Source organism: Lontra canadensis, unplaced genomic scaffold (genome assembly GCF_010015895.1).
Source record: "Lontra canadensis isolate GAN:19392208 unplaced genomic scaffold, GSC_riverotter_1.0 scaffold49, whole genome shotgun sequence".
Classification (NCBI taxonomy): domain Eukaryota; kingdom Metazoa; phylum Chordata; class Mammalia; order Carnivora; family Mustelidae; genus Lontra; species Lontra canadensis.
Window position 1 is genome coordinate 9488448 of NW_022631043.1, and position 15638 is coordinate 9504085.

The following is a 15638-nucleotide window of genomic DNA, read 5'->3' on the forward strand; positions in this document are numbered from 1 at the left end:
TATTAGCAATATTCTTGAAAAGGAAAGTGACAGTATTTATCCCTTCTAAGTTTATAACTCTACTGACTTTTTTTCTTTCTGGCTCTAGGATTTCATATTGTGCTTATTACAAAGCAAAGAAAATGGGTGTAGTGTACTCTTGCTCTGTGTAATGATATTCCACAGATAAAGAAAACAATTTAAACGAAGGACAAAAAGTCTCCCTCGGATTGCACAACTGCAAAATAAATGCATTTCCATCTGACACCTTTTGAAACTTGAAATTTGAGAATTTCACATTTTTAAGGAAAATACTCAGATTTCCCCTCTTCAAATTTATCCTCATAGATGTGGGGATTCCCTTAGTGTTTGCACAAATGTCTTCTGCTTGCTTACTGTATTTTATCTTCATATCATTAATTTTGTGCAAGCTAGTGAGATTAGAGATGTGCTTGGGGAAACTATTTTTAGAGCTGTGGTCTTGGGGAGGTTCCTCCTTTTCCCAACCCTGGCACCATAAATGACCCTTGTTACTGTGATCTATAACCTTGAATTCAGTTTGTCTTTACACTGCTCTGGTATTATATAAAGGTTTTGTGATATCTGTTCTAAAATCTGTGCAATATTGAAGAACAAACAGATTTATTATAGCAGGATACAGTGCACATTATGCTTTAGTTCGATTTTCTGAACGTTAAGGACATTCAGGGAAGATGAACAGGCCTAGAAAACAAATGGAAAAGTGGTATTTGAATTTTCAGATGACTTTTAGCATGTTACTTAATTTTTCTAACTCTGTTTCTTTGCTGTAACACAAATCTAGCATCATTACTTCATCAGGAGGACTATTTAGGGATTGAGAATATTCGTGTAAAGCACTTGGCTCATAAGATTGAGGGTAGGAAGAGCAAGATGAGCTTAACAAATCTTGGTTGAATATGAATCACCATCTGGAAAGAGCTCTAAGACTTTTCTGTAACACAGACCACGCTGTGACCAAAGGTCTGAATTTGTTCCTTGGGCAGAGGTGTCCTTGTTTTTGTCATTGTTGTTCTTCTGAAATATATCAGCTGGTTGTATAATGCACATTATACATATGGGAAAGAGGCTATCCCTGAGCACTTAAGCATGCACCTGCCTTCAATCAACTAAAGCAAGCGATGGACAACAAAATAAAGAATATAAAGTTAGACCTGAAATAAATGGGTAATTAAGGATCAACTCGTTCAACCTATTAGTAACTTAGTAATTCTTGCTTTTTTTTCTTCCAGAATAAAGATGTGCAGTTTTTATTGCCACAGAGATTTTATGCATTATAAAAGTGAGAAAGTGGAAAAAAAATGAAAAGCAGACAAAATGACACACAGTTGCTGTAAGTAAGAGACAGGAGAATGGTAAACTAAATTTAGTAATTCAGGAGTGGAGATGATCATTTAAAAAATAGGTAGTTTCAATGGGGACCGTTTTTAAATATGAAATCCCAGTAGTGAAGGCAGGTTTAACTCAGTGGATGATTAATCCAGTAGTTTGTTTAGTTCCATTTAAAAAAAATCTCGTGGCTTCTATCATGTTTCTGAACGATGCAAAAATAGAAAACCAAGAAAGATGGTGATGTGGGTTGGTAGGTGTTGGAAGCTCAATTTCAAAGTTAGATGAGTATAGCCTGAGCATCTGAGCTCTGAATGTGGAAATGGCAGAAATGCTACTGATTTTGTTCCCTTCACTCCTTTCTCCTTGAGGTTGTAAATATTCTTTTTGTCCAGAACTCTGTAAGGTATAACTTCTGGGTAGAGAAGACCAAATACTTTGGAATTATGTGGTATGCAAGCAATGCACTGTCTTCATAGCATATCATTACCCCCCTTTTTTTTCTTTAAAGAGCAGAGTGAGAGGGGCGCCTGGGTGGCTCAGTGGGTTAAAGCCTCTGCCTTCGGCTCAGGACATGATCCCAGGGTCCTGGGATCGAGCCCCGAGTTGGACAATCTGCTCAGCAGGGAGCCTGCTTCCCTTGCTCTCTCTCTGCCTGCCTCTCTGCCTACTTGTGATCTCTGTCAAATAAATAAATAAAATCTTTAAAACAAACAAACAAACAAAAAGAGCAGAGTGAGGATGAGGTATGAAGGGGGAAAACTGCCCCTTTAACACATGTGCTGAAGGATCCCCTTAGTCTGGGTCCAGGGCACTTGTCAGTAGGTAGTCCTTAGTCCTGCTGAGTCTTAAGAGCAGCCTCACCCCAGTTGGAAGAATGAGGACTGGGCAGTGAAGAGGTTTGCTGCTCACAGAGCAGGTGAGACAAGTTGGAACCTCCTGGCAGCCAGCGGTGAAGGTCAGTGAAGGTGTCGCTGGGGACACGGTAAAGCAGTTCCTGCTGGTGGATGGTGTGATCCTCAAACTGCTCTCAGGTGGCCCAGGAGCCTGTGGAAGAGACAGTGATTTCTTTGGCCAACCAGCTTGTTGAGCATTTTGTTTCTGTGTTGGTGGCTCATCTGAAGCCGTGAGCTGAAGGACTCCTTGGGTGTTGGTTATAGGAAAGACTTCTCTTTCAAACCAGGAAGATGACTGTCAGTCACTAGGAAATACTAACTTGAGAAGAACAGAGAAATGGCTTTTAAAGGCAGAGAGAGACCCCAGAATAAAATCGGTGGCTCTTGTTTAATTAAGCATTGTTATTGTTTGTCTCCCTCTGTTTTCCTCTTATTTTATTTTTCCTTCCCTTCCTTTGTCTTCATTTGTTTTGTTTCTTAAATTCCGCATAAGAGTGAAATCATGTCTTTCTCTGATGTTTAACTCTAGGAAACAAACTGATGGTTGCTGAGGGGAGGGGAAACTGGGTGATGGGCATGAAGGAGGGCACTTGATGGGATGAGCACTGGGTGTTGTATGCAACTGATGAGATCACTGAATTCTACCTCTGAATTCATAATACAGTATGTGTTAATTAAATTGAATTTAAATTAATTTTTAAAAAATATTTATTTGTCAGAGAAAGAGAGGGAACACAAACATGGGGAGAGGCAGGCAGAGGGAGAAGCAGAGTCCCTGCTGAGCAAGGAGCCCGATGCGGGACTCGATCCCAGCACCCCGAGATCATGACCTGAGCTGAAGGCAGACGCTTAATCAACTGAGCCACCCAGGCGTCCCCAAATAAAAATTTTTTTAAATTAAATATTGTTTCTCCCAGCAGCTTCTGCCTGCTGGACAGATACTACCTTCCTAAGATAACTCTGTGTTTTAGAGGGGTTTTGTGTGTTTGTTTTTTAAACTCAGATGAGAACACCAGATTGCCTTCTCCCAAAGAAATAGACAAGGTGAAGATCTGCCCTAGTCCATTTAATTTTTATCCATGTTTGAGTTGAAAGAATATCTTTATTCACATAAAGCAAGATATCAAAATGAAAAGCTTTTTGACTTGTAGGGGAAACTTGTTGTAAAACTAGCTATCCAATTAACCTTTTTAACAAAGGAAGTTATTTCCTTATACTTTACACACAGAGCTGTTTCTGTATTAAAGATCACAAAGAATTGAATGTCAGAACCAGGCAGCATCTAGAGTATAATGGACTTAAGAAATATACTAGTGAGACTGCAGATCATAGTGCATGAGTGGGTTATGAAATGAATTTATTGCTCTTTACTGAAAAATAGTTTGATCTTATGGGAGGGGAAAGCCTAGGTCCAATGGAGGAGTGACTTTGTTTAGATCTTTTGTCTTAGATGTTTGAAAACTACTTAACTTTGAGGTAATGACTCAAAATACCAACTCTTGAGTACTAGGATTTATACTCTTTATCTAATTTGCCCTCCTTATCTAATCCAGAGAACAAATGATGCAACAATGAAAAATAACCCTACCCTGAGATGGCTGCAGAGGTCTGCCCATCTTCTTTTTTTTTTTTTTAAGATTTATTTTATTAACATATAATGTATTATTTCTTGCAGGGGTACAGGTCTGTGATTCATCAGTCTTACACAATTCACAGCACTCACCACCCTCCCCCATGTCCATCACCTGGTCCTCCCATCCTTCCAACCCCCCTCCCCTCCAGCAACCCTCAGTTTGTTTCCTGAGACTGAGTCTCTTATGTTTTGTCTCCCTCTCTGGTTTCATCTTGTTTCATTTATCCCTCCCTTCCTCTGTGATCCCCTATCTTGTTTCTCAATTTCTTCATATCAGTGAGATCGTATGATAATTGCATTTCTCTGATTGACTTATTTCATTTAGCATAATAGCCTCTATTTCCACGTTCCATCCACGTCATTGCAAATGGCTAGATTTTGGTTTTTTTGATGCTGCATAATATTCCATTGTATATATATACCACATTTTCTTTATCCATTTATCTGTTGATGGACATCTAGGCTCTTTCCATAGTTTGGCTATTGTGTACATTGCTGCTATAAACATTGGGCTGCACGTGCCCCTTCAGATAACTACATTTGTATCTTTAGGGTAAATACCCAGCAGTGCAATTGCTGGGTCATAGGGTAGCTCTATTGTCAACATTTCGAGGAACCTCCATACTGTTTTCCAGAGTGGCTGCACCAGCTGGCAGTCCCACCAACAGTGTAAGAGGGTTCCCCTTTCTGCACATCCTCGCCAACACCTGTCATTTCCTGACATTAATTTTGGCCATTCTGACTGGTGTGAGGTGGTATCTCACTGTGGTTTTGATTTGTATTTCCCTGATGCCGACTGATTTTGAGCACTTGTTCATGTATCTGTTGGCCATTTGGATGTCTTCTTTTGCAGAAATGCCTGTTCATATCTTCTGCCCATTTCTTAGTTGGATTATTTATTCTTTGGGTGTTGAGTTTGATAAATTCTTTATAGATTTTGGATGCTAGCCCTTTATCTGATATGTCATTTGCAAATATCTTCTCCCATTCTGTCGGTTGTCTTTTGTTTTTGTTGACTATTTCCTTTGCTGTGCAAAAGCTTTTGATCTTGATGAAGTCCCAGTAGTTCATTTTTACCCTTGATTCCCTTGCCTTTGGCAGTGTTTCTAGGAAGAAGTTGCTGCAGCTGAGGTTGAAGAGTTTGCTGCCTTTGTTCTCTTCAAGGATTTTGATTGTTTCCTGGCTCACGTTGAGGTCTTTCATCCATTTTGAATCTATTTTTGTGTGTGGTGTAAGGAAATGGTCCAGTTTCATTCTTTTGCATGTGGCTGTCCAGTGTTCCCAGCACCATTTATTGAAGAGACTCTTTTTTCCATTGGACATTCTTTCCTGCTTTGTCGAAGATTAGTTGACCATAGAGTTAAGGGTCCATTTCTGGGCTTTCTATTTTGTTCCATTGATCTATGTGTCTGTTTTTGTGCCAGTGCTATACTGTCCTAAGAATTACAGCTTTGTAATAAAGCTTGAAATCTGGAATTGTGATGCGGTCAGCTTTGGTTTTCTTTTTCAACATTCCTCTGGCTATTCGGGGTCTTTTCTGATTCCATATAAATTTTAGGATTATTTGTTACATTTCCTTGAAAAAAGTTGTTGGTATTTTGGTAGGGATTGCATTAAATGTGTAGATTGCTCTAGGTAGCATAGACATTTCCATAATATTCATTCTTCCAGTCCATGGGCATGGCATGTTTTTCTATTTCTTTGTGTCTTTAATTTCTTTCATGAGTATTCTACAGTTTTCTGACTACAGAATCATTGCCTCTTTGGTTAGATATATTCCTAGGTATCTTCTTGTTTTGGGTGCGGTTGTAAATGGGATTGAGTACTTAATTTCTCTTTCTTCTGTCTTGTTGGTGTATAGAAAGGCAACTGATTTCTGTGCATTGATTTTATATCCTGACACGTTACTGAATTCCTATATGAGTTTTAGCAGTTTTGGAGTGGAATCTTTTGGGTTTTTCACATAAGGTATCATATCATCTGCAGAGAGTGAGAGTTTGACTACTTCTTTGCCTATTCAGATACCTTTTATTTCTTTTCGTTGTCTGATTGTTAAGGCTAGGACTTCAAGTACTATGTGTACATCCCTGCTGTGTTCCTGACCTTAGGGGAGAAGCTCTCAGTTTTTCCCCATTGAGAATGATATTCGCTGTGGGTTTTTCATAGATGACTTTGATGCTATTGAGGTATGTACCCTCCATCCCTACACTGTGAAGAGTTTTGATCAAGAAAGGATACTGTACTTTGTCAAATGCTTTTTCAGAATCTACTGAGAGTATCATATGGTTCTTGCTCTTTTTTTTAATTAATGTATTGTATCACATTGATTGATTTGTGGATGTTGAACCAACCTTGCAGCCCAGGAATAAATTCCACTTTGTCATGGTGAATAATTCTTTTAATGTGCTGTTGGATCCCATTGGCTAGTACTTTGGTGAAAATGTTTGCATCCTGTAATTCTCCTTTTTGATGGAGTCTTTGGTTTTGGGATCAAGGTAATGCTCAGAGGCCTGCTCTTCTCACCAGCAGCCCTACTCACCCTAGACAGGGACTCAGCTGATAGTGACCCTGAGGCTTCCACCTGCCATCCAGGTGGAGGCCTGTGTGTAGTTAGGAAGCAGATACCTCCAGTGCCCAAAGAGAGAGGCTGCTCCAAACAATTACCAGCACCCCTCAAGGCTGAGTTGATCACCACATCTAGGTGAAACTCAGAGGGAGCTTCCGTAGATGGTGTGCTGTACCTGAGCAGCAGTTTTGCGTTGGGCACACATGTTTTTACCAGCCTTGTTTCTCTCCCGCTATTGTCCTCCAAGCATATGTAAACAGCCATTTGAACGGTTGCTACCTGTATTGCCAGGACATCCTATTGGCAGTTTTTTGTCCACTTCCTTGGCAGCCAGAGGTACAGTCAAGGTCACACAGTGGCTATTTTATTTGAAAACTGTCACAGAAATGTGCACTTGCATTCTGTCTCTGGCTGTGTTGTAAGCTGAAAACCTTGGATTTTACTTTGAAATTCATCTACCGCTACACCAAGCACTGCCTTTTTCCTAAGTCTGAAGAATGCATCCCAGACAAAAGGCCAATTTCAGTTGACCTTAATTCTCCCTCTGCGGCATTCTTTTAGTTCTCTGTGTTTGAAATTCAAGGCCTGTGCTGGTTTCAAGTACACTTTTTTAAAAGTCTAAAACAGAAATGTATTATTGGACTGATAATGCCTCACAGAGGCCAATAATGGTTTTATGTACAAGCCACAGTACTTTTTTTGTTAGCGGTTTAAGTGCCTTTGACTGTTCCTTCTCCTCCTCCCCCCTTCTCCTCCCTCAGGTTTCTTGAATCATGCTGAGTAACTCCATATTGCTCTTGTCCTGCATAATGTCCGCTAACATTGGCAAAATTGTTGGGGGAATGCTTTGGGAGAAAGCATTGGGTTTAACAAACAGTAGTAGAATTTTGTGGACACTGCAAATGATTCTTAAACTGCAGAATTGTCAAGAAGCCTGAGTGCTTCCCTCTTCTCCCAAATTTAATATACCATGCAACAATAATGATTTTTTTAAAAATATTTGGAGAGTAAAGATCACCCATGATCCCACTGCTGTAACCAAACTACTTTTCAGTCTTTGTTGCTCACCTACATTTTTTTAAACATTTGCCACTTCAGATTTTTCTTTTTTACTGTATCAACTAGCACAAATATGGCTCTATAGTTTTTGTGTTTGTTATTTTAAGGGCCATATAATAACATCATCACATAGTTGTTTCTTAAATTACTAAAGCCATTTCAATATTATCAGTCTCCAGAGATTGCCTGCATTTTGGCTGACACCATGAATGTAGTAATCCACTTCTTTGAGTCATTAGCCACTTGTCCCCTATTGAGTGATCTCCCTGGGATGCTTTCCCAGAAGTGAGGTTCTTGGGCACAGGGGATGGAGCGCCATCTTTTGGAACTTGAGCTACCGTATTGCTGTGTCAAAGTGTTGTAGAGCCACACTAATCACATAGAAGGGCCATGGTTTTGGGGGAGACTGCTCTCATAGCTGTTCCAGCAGACTCCCAGCTAGTGGCTTACTGGGTCTCTCTAGAGAGAGGGCCTCACCTTTAACAGATGCCTTAGGAGGTGGTTCTCGGCAAGGAGAAAATTCGACTGAGTTCACTGCTCTTGTAAGGAAGTGTATCCTACCCGAAGGGCATAAGAGGACTGGCCCCTGCTCCCACCTCCCACCAAACTCACTGTTTCTGTAAGGATGAGGTAAAGGAGTTCCTTCAATATGCAATTCATTTACTAATGTCAAATTAGATTTTTATCAAGTGAAAGATGCTTCTGCCTAGATAACAGAATGGTTAAGGGCCCAGCTGTAGAGTTAGACTGTCTAGGTTTGATTTCAGCTCCGCCTGATCTGCAGGGTGGCTTTGGGCAAGACACTCAGCCTTTCTCATCTGTAACATTGACGTTCTGATCTAATCATCCCCATCACATTAGGTTAGTGGGAGGATTTGATCTGCTCCTCCATCTAAAGTGCTTTGCACAGCGTCTTGCATAGACAACTCTGTAAGTGTTCGCTGTCGGTATCATATCGTGGCATGCTATTTCTTTCCCTGCTCACCAGAGTCCGTGAATTACTTGAGCACTAGAGCTATTATGAACTCTTTTTCCTTAAATTCCAGTAGCCCCTGGAGCTAGTATGGGGGGTAATGGTAGGCTTTGGTTGTGGACTCTGCACTCTCTACTTGTGTTATACGGGCTTCCCCAAACCAGAGTGTATGGAAGGAGCAGGTTGTACTTCTTTTGTGTCCAAAGATTGGTTGATAAGAGCTTTGTGCAGTGGCAGTATCATAGCCAATGAGGTTTATCTGAGGCCCGATTATTTCTAATCGAAGATTGGTTGATAAGAGATGTATTCTGGAAGATCAGAGAACTGTGGTGATTAGCTTTTTCTGTTCCATTGCTTACCCCTCCACTCATTCCCTCTAGTCTGTCTTCGGGATTACCATTGGACCCTCCCATTCTTTCTTCGTTGTCTCTGATTATCCTACTTATTCTGTGCTGCATCCTTGGAATTACTTCATCAGGTATACCTTCCACTTCACTAATTCTCTTATCAGCTATGGATAATGTTAACCATTCCGATACTTTTTTTGTTTGTTTTTGGAAGATCTGTTTAGTATTTTTCACAAGCATCTCTTGTTCATAATATTTTGTTCTTACCTCATTTTTATTATTTTAGATCTTTACTTTTTACAAATTGTGTAATCTATTCAGTAATTATATACATTAACTCTGAGGGAAATATTTTTTTCTGTTTTTCACATCTTGTTTATTCTCACTCATTATAGATAGTTTTATGTTTTCATATTTGAGAAGGATAATGTCATTATCAGGAAGGCTTTCTCGGTGGGCGATTTGTATGGCCTGACTGGAATCCTTACCCTCGAGAGTGGTTTTACATTTGATTCCCCTCGGGGTGCTTCCAGCTCCAGACCATTTTTGTTTTATTTAATTCTAAAACATTCTTTAAGAACCAGACTTACTGAGAGTAGCAGGCATAGTTCACGGAGCTCCCTACCACCACCACTGAGATAAAATTTTCAACATGAAACCCACCACCCCTGAGTCATTTTTCAGCTTGAGAGCCCCCATAACATACAGGTGGGCTCACTCGCCAGTGCCTGTGTAACCTCAGGAGACACTTCTCTCCCACCACGGCCTAGACACGACCTAGACACGGACAGACCAGCCTTCTTTCATCTCCCTGTGCCGGGGGGGTACTCTTTCCTTTTCCCCAATTCATCCCTTCATTGGAATTAGAGGTCCTCAAGGGGCCCAGCTTTGAAAGGGAACACACCTCCTTACCTGTGAGTTATTTTTTCCTGTCTCTTTGTAGGTGTTAAAATCTGAACTCCACCTAGGTTACCGAGAAATGGAGAAGGCTCCCAGGCCTATTGCAAAATGGTCTCAGGCTCCATCTTTCCTCTGTCTTCATTTCTTCCTTTTTTACAAATTCACTGTGGATGTTAATCAGACTTGATCTAGAAGCTGTATGGTGAGAAGACCTCCTTTCCCTTTTCATTTTCTGTTGGGGAAAGTAGAAGGAACTCCCAAATCCTGATTGCTTATGTGATTGTTCACATCTAGAAACATTTATGAACATCTCCTGTTGTTCTTCCTGTGCTAGGTGCTCTGGGGAACCGTGGAGGAAACAAGACTTGACCCCTGTCACAATTCTTATTTAAAGCCACCAGCGGCTTTCTTTTGCCTTGAGAAAAGGGCCAGATCCTTGGCCGGGTTCACGATGTTCTTTGAAAGATCCCTCGCCACTTTTTTAACCCTTCTGCTTGCACACCAGGGATTCTAATCCATGTAGCTTCTCCTGGCCTGTGCTTGCCCCTCTTTCTTAAAATGGCCTTCCTTTCCCTTGGTGCTTCGAGAATATTTACTCTCCAAAGTCAGGTGAAAACCACCTCCTCTGAGACAGTCTCCCTGACCTCCCAGGCAGGGCTTCTAGAGCCCTTTGTGTATAGTTATTGTCTTAAGCCAACTTACAGTTCACTTGTGCTGGATTGGTGCTGTCAACCACCTGGCGTGTTTCTGGAACGAAAGGATTTATGTTTTATCATGTTGGTACTCACAGGGGGACAGGCGCATTGCTTAACATATACTAAGCAACTAATACATTCCTGAAGGAAATGCAGTATTTATGTGCAGAATAGCTAAGTAACAATTCAAGAATTACTATTATTACAGTTTAAAAAAAAAAGTGGTTTAGATAACCATTGTTTTCCAGTATTGAGCAGAGAAGAACTATTGAGGCTGGTGGACCAAGGGTGCTATTTGGGCTGGTCTCCCATGAGGGGTGCAAGGAGAGGGTCAGGTTGTGCTAGGAGCAGCACTGCCTTGCTTACTGAGAGGACGGGGCTGGCCTGGGAGCCAGGTCTCCCCAGCAAGGTGCTGGGGCTCGTGGAATTGTGGTAGGCCCTGTAGCTTCTCCCCACAGGGGAAACCTGGAAGGAGCCAGGGCATGAGTCCCCAGCAGTTTTCTCCCATAAGTTAAGAGACCCATTTGTTTAATCTTGCTGTCTGGCTAGCATTCCTGATTTGGTTTGCCTTTAGGTTAACCCCAACCCCAGTGTCCTCAAGTCTCATTGTCTTCCCTCCCCGTATCTGGAGGAACACTCAAGAAATGATGTGTGTGTCTCTCTGTTTACCCCACAGCACCTCATCTTCTGGTCACAGCTAGGAATCCTCTGTCTTTTCCAGTAGTTGTGGGTTTTTTCCTTCCCTCTGGTTTTAACAGGGACTGGAATTTCACAGATGTCAGTGTCTATAACACAGAGGTATGTTGCAAGAAGAGCGGGTATGAAAATTCTAGGACTGCCCTGTTTTACCCATGCAGTAGTAAACAAGCTGCTTTAGCTTCTTTGAACCTGTTTTCTTACATATGAAATCATGAATAATGCCTACCTTGCAGGGCTGTTAAAAAAAAAGAGAGAGAGATTGATGATCTGTGTCAGGTGTCTGTATGTGCCTGGCTCATGGAAGGCACTCAGAATTGTTATTATTTACATGCAATGCAACGGAGCTCAGTGAAAAAGCCCTAGGCTTTGGAGCAAGGGACTGATGAACTTGGTTCTCTGATCATACTACTTAATAGCTCTGTGGCCTGCAGAGGTTAATAATACTTTCATGGGCTTGTTCTGAGACATAACTGAAATAACAAAGAGCAGCCTTTCACTCAGGCCCTAGTAAGCAGAGGCTCACTTAAATTTACTCAGAAGTGGTGATGGTGGGTGTTAGTGCCAGACTACCTCATGATCTCTGTCAGTGATGTCTCCTGTTTTGCATTTATGTGTTTCCTTCTCCTCACACTCCTGCCTGGCCAGAACTTGCCAGTGCTTTGTATATCTTTTCTCATTTGCTCAGCCGAAGTTTGGGCTTGTGTACCTAGCCCTTCATGGCTTCTCTTCTGTCACCTTTTCTTTTCTCTTTTCTCTTTTCTAGTTCGAATTCCTTGGAGGGTCAGGTCTGATTGGCCCAGCTTACCTTTCTTTAACCCAGCCACACATGGATTGCTAGGAAGTCCTTGGGTCTAGCTATCTTCTGTGATCGGGTTAGCAATGCTGGAGGAAGTGTCCTATGCTGCAAAACCTGGCAATCTCTTGCCTGATCTTCGAGTTGGGGCTTTTTTTTTTTTTTTTTTAAAGATTTTATTTATTTATCTGATAGAGATTACAAGTAGTCAGAGAGGCAGGCAGAGAGAGAGAGAGAGAGGAGGAAGCAGGCTCCCCGCTGAGCAGAGAGCCCGATGCTGGGCTCGATCCCAGGACCCTGAGACCATGACCTGAGCCGAAGGCAGAGGCTTTAACCCACTGAGCCACCCAGGAGCCCCGAGTTGGGGCTTTTTGAGGATTGGTGTTACAATCACCACACATAATCAGACACTATATGCCAAGTAAATGGAAGCCACTCATATTAATAAATGCGTCAAGTATTTGGAGGGGCTGTTTTTTTCGGTGTTTCCGTGTTATACACAAATGGAAATATTCTTGAGACAAAGGGTTAAGGATAATTTTTGGTTTCAGAAGCTATTTCTTCTCTCTTGATGCAAGGCAGACCTTTGGTTGGAATGTAACAAACTCGGGTACAATGAGTCAAGACTTCCACTGGTTTGCATTTTTCATTAGTGTGTCATTCAAGGAAATCCTGGCTTTTGGGTCATGGAACAGGCCTCTCTGTTTATCCTGCTACAGAAGTAAAATATTCAAAGCATTTAATAATGCCTCTGAAGATAAACTTGTATTTGAGGTCTGTTCTAGAACTTTTTTGGGGAATTTTCAATGAAGCCTATTTTATAAACATTTTCAAAATTTTGTGATAGCCTTTATTCCAACACGGATCATGGAACAGGAGGGGTTCTTACAGTCTAAATATTAGTTAAAGGCATTTGAGAAACTAGGAATTCCAACCAGCATTCAAAGACTGCTTTCTTTATACTGAATAAAGAATCATTTTCCATCCCAAGTGTTTTCTGAAAAGACAGTGAATAAACCTTCTGTAACCACATATCTGAAATCCCACGTGTACTCTTTTTTTCCCCCTAGAGTAAAGCTAGGGACATGAAGACAATCTGTGAACTACGTGTTTTTCCTCACATGCTGGTTGTTAGCTAATGAGAAAAGTATGAATTAGTGTTTATCATCCATATCTGGTGGCTACTTTTATTTTTGGAGCCTATAGTCTTAATTTTTGCTGTAATTGTAAAGTCCATTGGTTTCCCCCCCCCTTTATACCTGTTAACCGTATTCATGCATTCACTCTGCAGATGTTTCTTGTGTACATACAAGATATCAGGTGTGCTCCATGCTGGGGGTTGGCTGCCAGGGCTCCCAGTAGTTCCAGGGCCAGGAAGAGAACAAAAATTGTGGGAGGGAGATCCTTGATTGTAACCCCCACCCTCCAGAATCTCCCCACCCCAAGTCCTGGCCTCCCCACACATGCCATTCGTGTGATCTCTTCAGGTGTCAGAGATTTTCTTCTCGGCCAACCCTACTGTGGCCTCAGGATACTTCCACCTGAGGGGTTTATCAGCTTTAACTTAGACTGGAGTGGGTTGGACACCCCATGTACCATGTCTTACGGGCAGTCATTTCTCACAGGTTCCCCCAAACCTTCCCTGCCCCCCAGGCTTACAGATCTGCCCCCCATCCCAGTATTTCTCATGCATCCCGCCACTCAGCACCTCTCTTCCTGATCCTCCTCAAACTTACTCCTGAGGGAAGGGTTGAACTGTATGGGGTGGTTAAGTCATCACATGAAGACAAAGTGGCATGAAGGCAGGAGAATACCCTTGAAAATTGCTTAGAAAGACCCATGTTCTTAGCACCAACTGTCGTATGTTTTCCCTCGGTATATTGTTTGTTCATATGAGCCCGAGACAAAGTGGTTGTCTCTCATTTAGGGGCCATGATAAGTGCACATACGCAAACATACGCAGGTTACGCTAGACTCACTTCCAAGCTGGTGAGATCCTTGGACTACACAAGACTGCAGGAAGTAAGGGGTCTGACTGCCATAGTCTCAGTGGTATGACCTCCTCCCAGTGGGGCTTATGTGGGTAGAAGTACACTTTTTAACTACGAATTCCTCTCCCACTCCCACACTTTTTTCTAAATACATATAATTGAATCAGTGTGGGTTACATTTCTGCATCACTTTCCTTGAGGAGAGGGAGACCCTAAGAGGCCTTGAATTTTCCTGAAAATACCATGTTTTATCTTGAGGGGGTAGAAACAAATTTGGCTGGATGTGCCACAATTTAGTTTATATTTGCTTTAATGTGAAACTGTTTCCCCCCACAATTCTTCAGTGCCTTGGAAAGAAGCCCTGTGTTCCTCCTGTGGCCTCTGTGCCCTGGTACACCTCTGTTCATAATGTAGTCTACTGGTTGGTGGAAGCGGGTAGTTAAGCGCATAGAGACCCAGTGGGTCCCCTTACAGGCCTAATTGGCCTGTGTTTCGTACACACATGAGGTCATCCCAGTATCTTCCATACCACTGGGTTTCCAAGCTGAGGACCATAAGTGGCATCATCCCAGGGCCATTCTGGAACTCCAGTTGCATCCTGATGAAGAGAAAATCGTGGGAACAGGAGACAGACCTGGGTTTAGTCCTGGTGTTAAACTGTCCTGTGTGAACTTGGGCAAGTCATTTAACCTCTCAGGATTTCAGTTTTTACTTTTATTTTAACATATAATATGGCAGTTAGAATAAGAAATCTCTAAGGTCTTCTCAGCTCTGCACTCAAGTAAAATATAAATTTCGGGCTGTTGGACATAGAGAAGAGTGGCAGAAGCATTGGTAGTGTAGAGATACAGAAGACCCAACACCTTTTACACAAAGTTCATGTTCTAGTGGCCCAGCAAGATGAACAACTCTTTAAAATAATTCGAGATTGTCAGTGATTTGGCCGGAGGAGACCGGTGGTACGGGATATGTTACCCGGTCTTCCAATTTTACTTATTTAATCAAGTCATTCTTACACTTGCATTGTAAATACATTATCACAGAAATATTAGGAATGCCTACTGAATGGGGAAAAAAAAGAATTCTTGGGGTTTTTTTTCCCACTAACAGGACAATATATAAATAGTGTTGGTTGGCCTTTTCCTTCAAAAGGAAAAAAAAAAATGAAATTGTAACATACCCTGTGTCACCTACCCCAAAATTGTCATCATTTCCAAAATGTTTTGAAGACAGAGGAAGTACTCGGTATTTTTTATCATCTCTAGGACAGCCAAGGACCTAATAGATAAATGCAATTAATTTAAAAGCCTTACTCCTTCTTAATCCTCACCCAAGAAGTAGCCAGATTTATAGTTTGCTTGTCTTGGAATTCATGCACTGTAAGTGTGAGGTTCATTTCCAGTCCAACCTTCTATAATTTCTTCCTCAAATCAAGACATTGCAAAATTGCAAGTATTTCCCACCTCCCTTTCCACTTTCCTGTCCATGATAAGAAACTGAAATGCATGGAGGTCATGTGAGGTGATGTGGCATAGCCAGTTAGTGAGTGAGCGTGACAACATAATGATGCCTCATTAAGTTTGATTTTAAGAACAGCATTCCTAATTTATGCTAATTTCACTTGAAAATTCGCTGTAGTCATAACCCAACCCATAAAAGGCCCTTGATGGATCAGAGCCCCACTGTCTTTTGATTTGTTTTGTCCGTCTATTCCTTCAATATCAGCTTTAGACTTGAGA

At 41.5% G+C, this 15638-nt stretch overlaps 1 protein-coding gene and 1 pseudogene across 5 annotated transcripts in view; both read left to right on the top strand.

Annotated features, from left to right (window-relative positions):
- Positions 1–15638, top strand: part of ASAP1 (ArfGAP with SH3 domain, ankyrin repeat and PH domain 1) — a 348495-nt gene that overhangs the window by 162237 nt on the left and 170620 nt on the right. The window lies entirely within an intron of this gene.
- Positions 8694–8820, top strand: LOC116877080 (annotated as a pseudogene).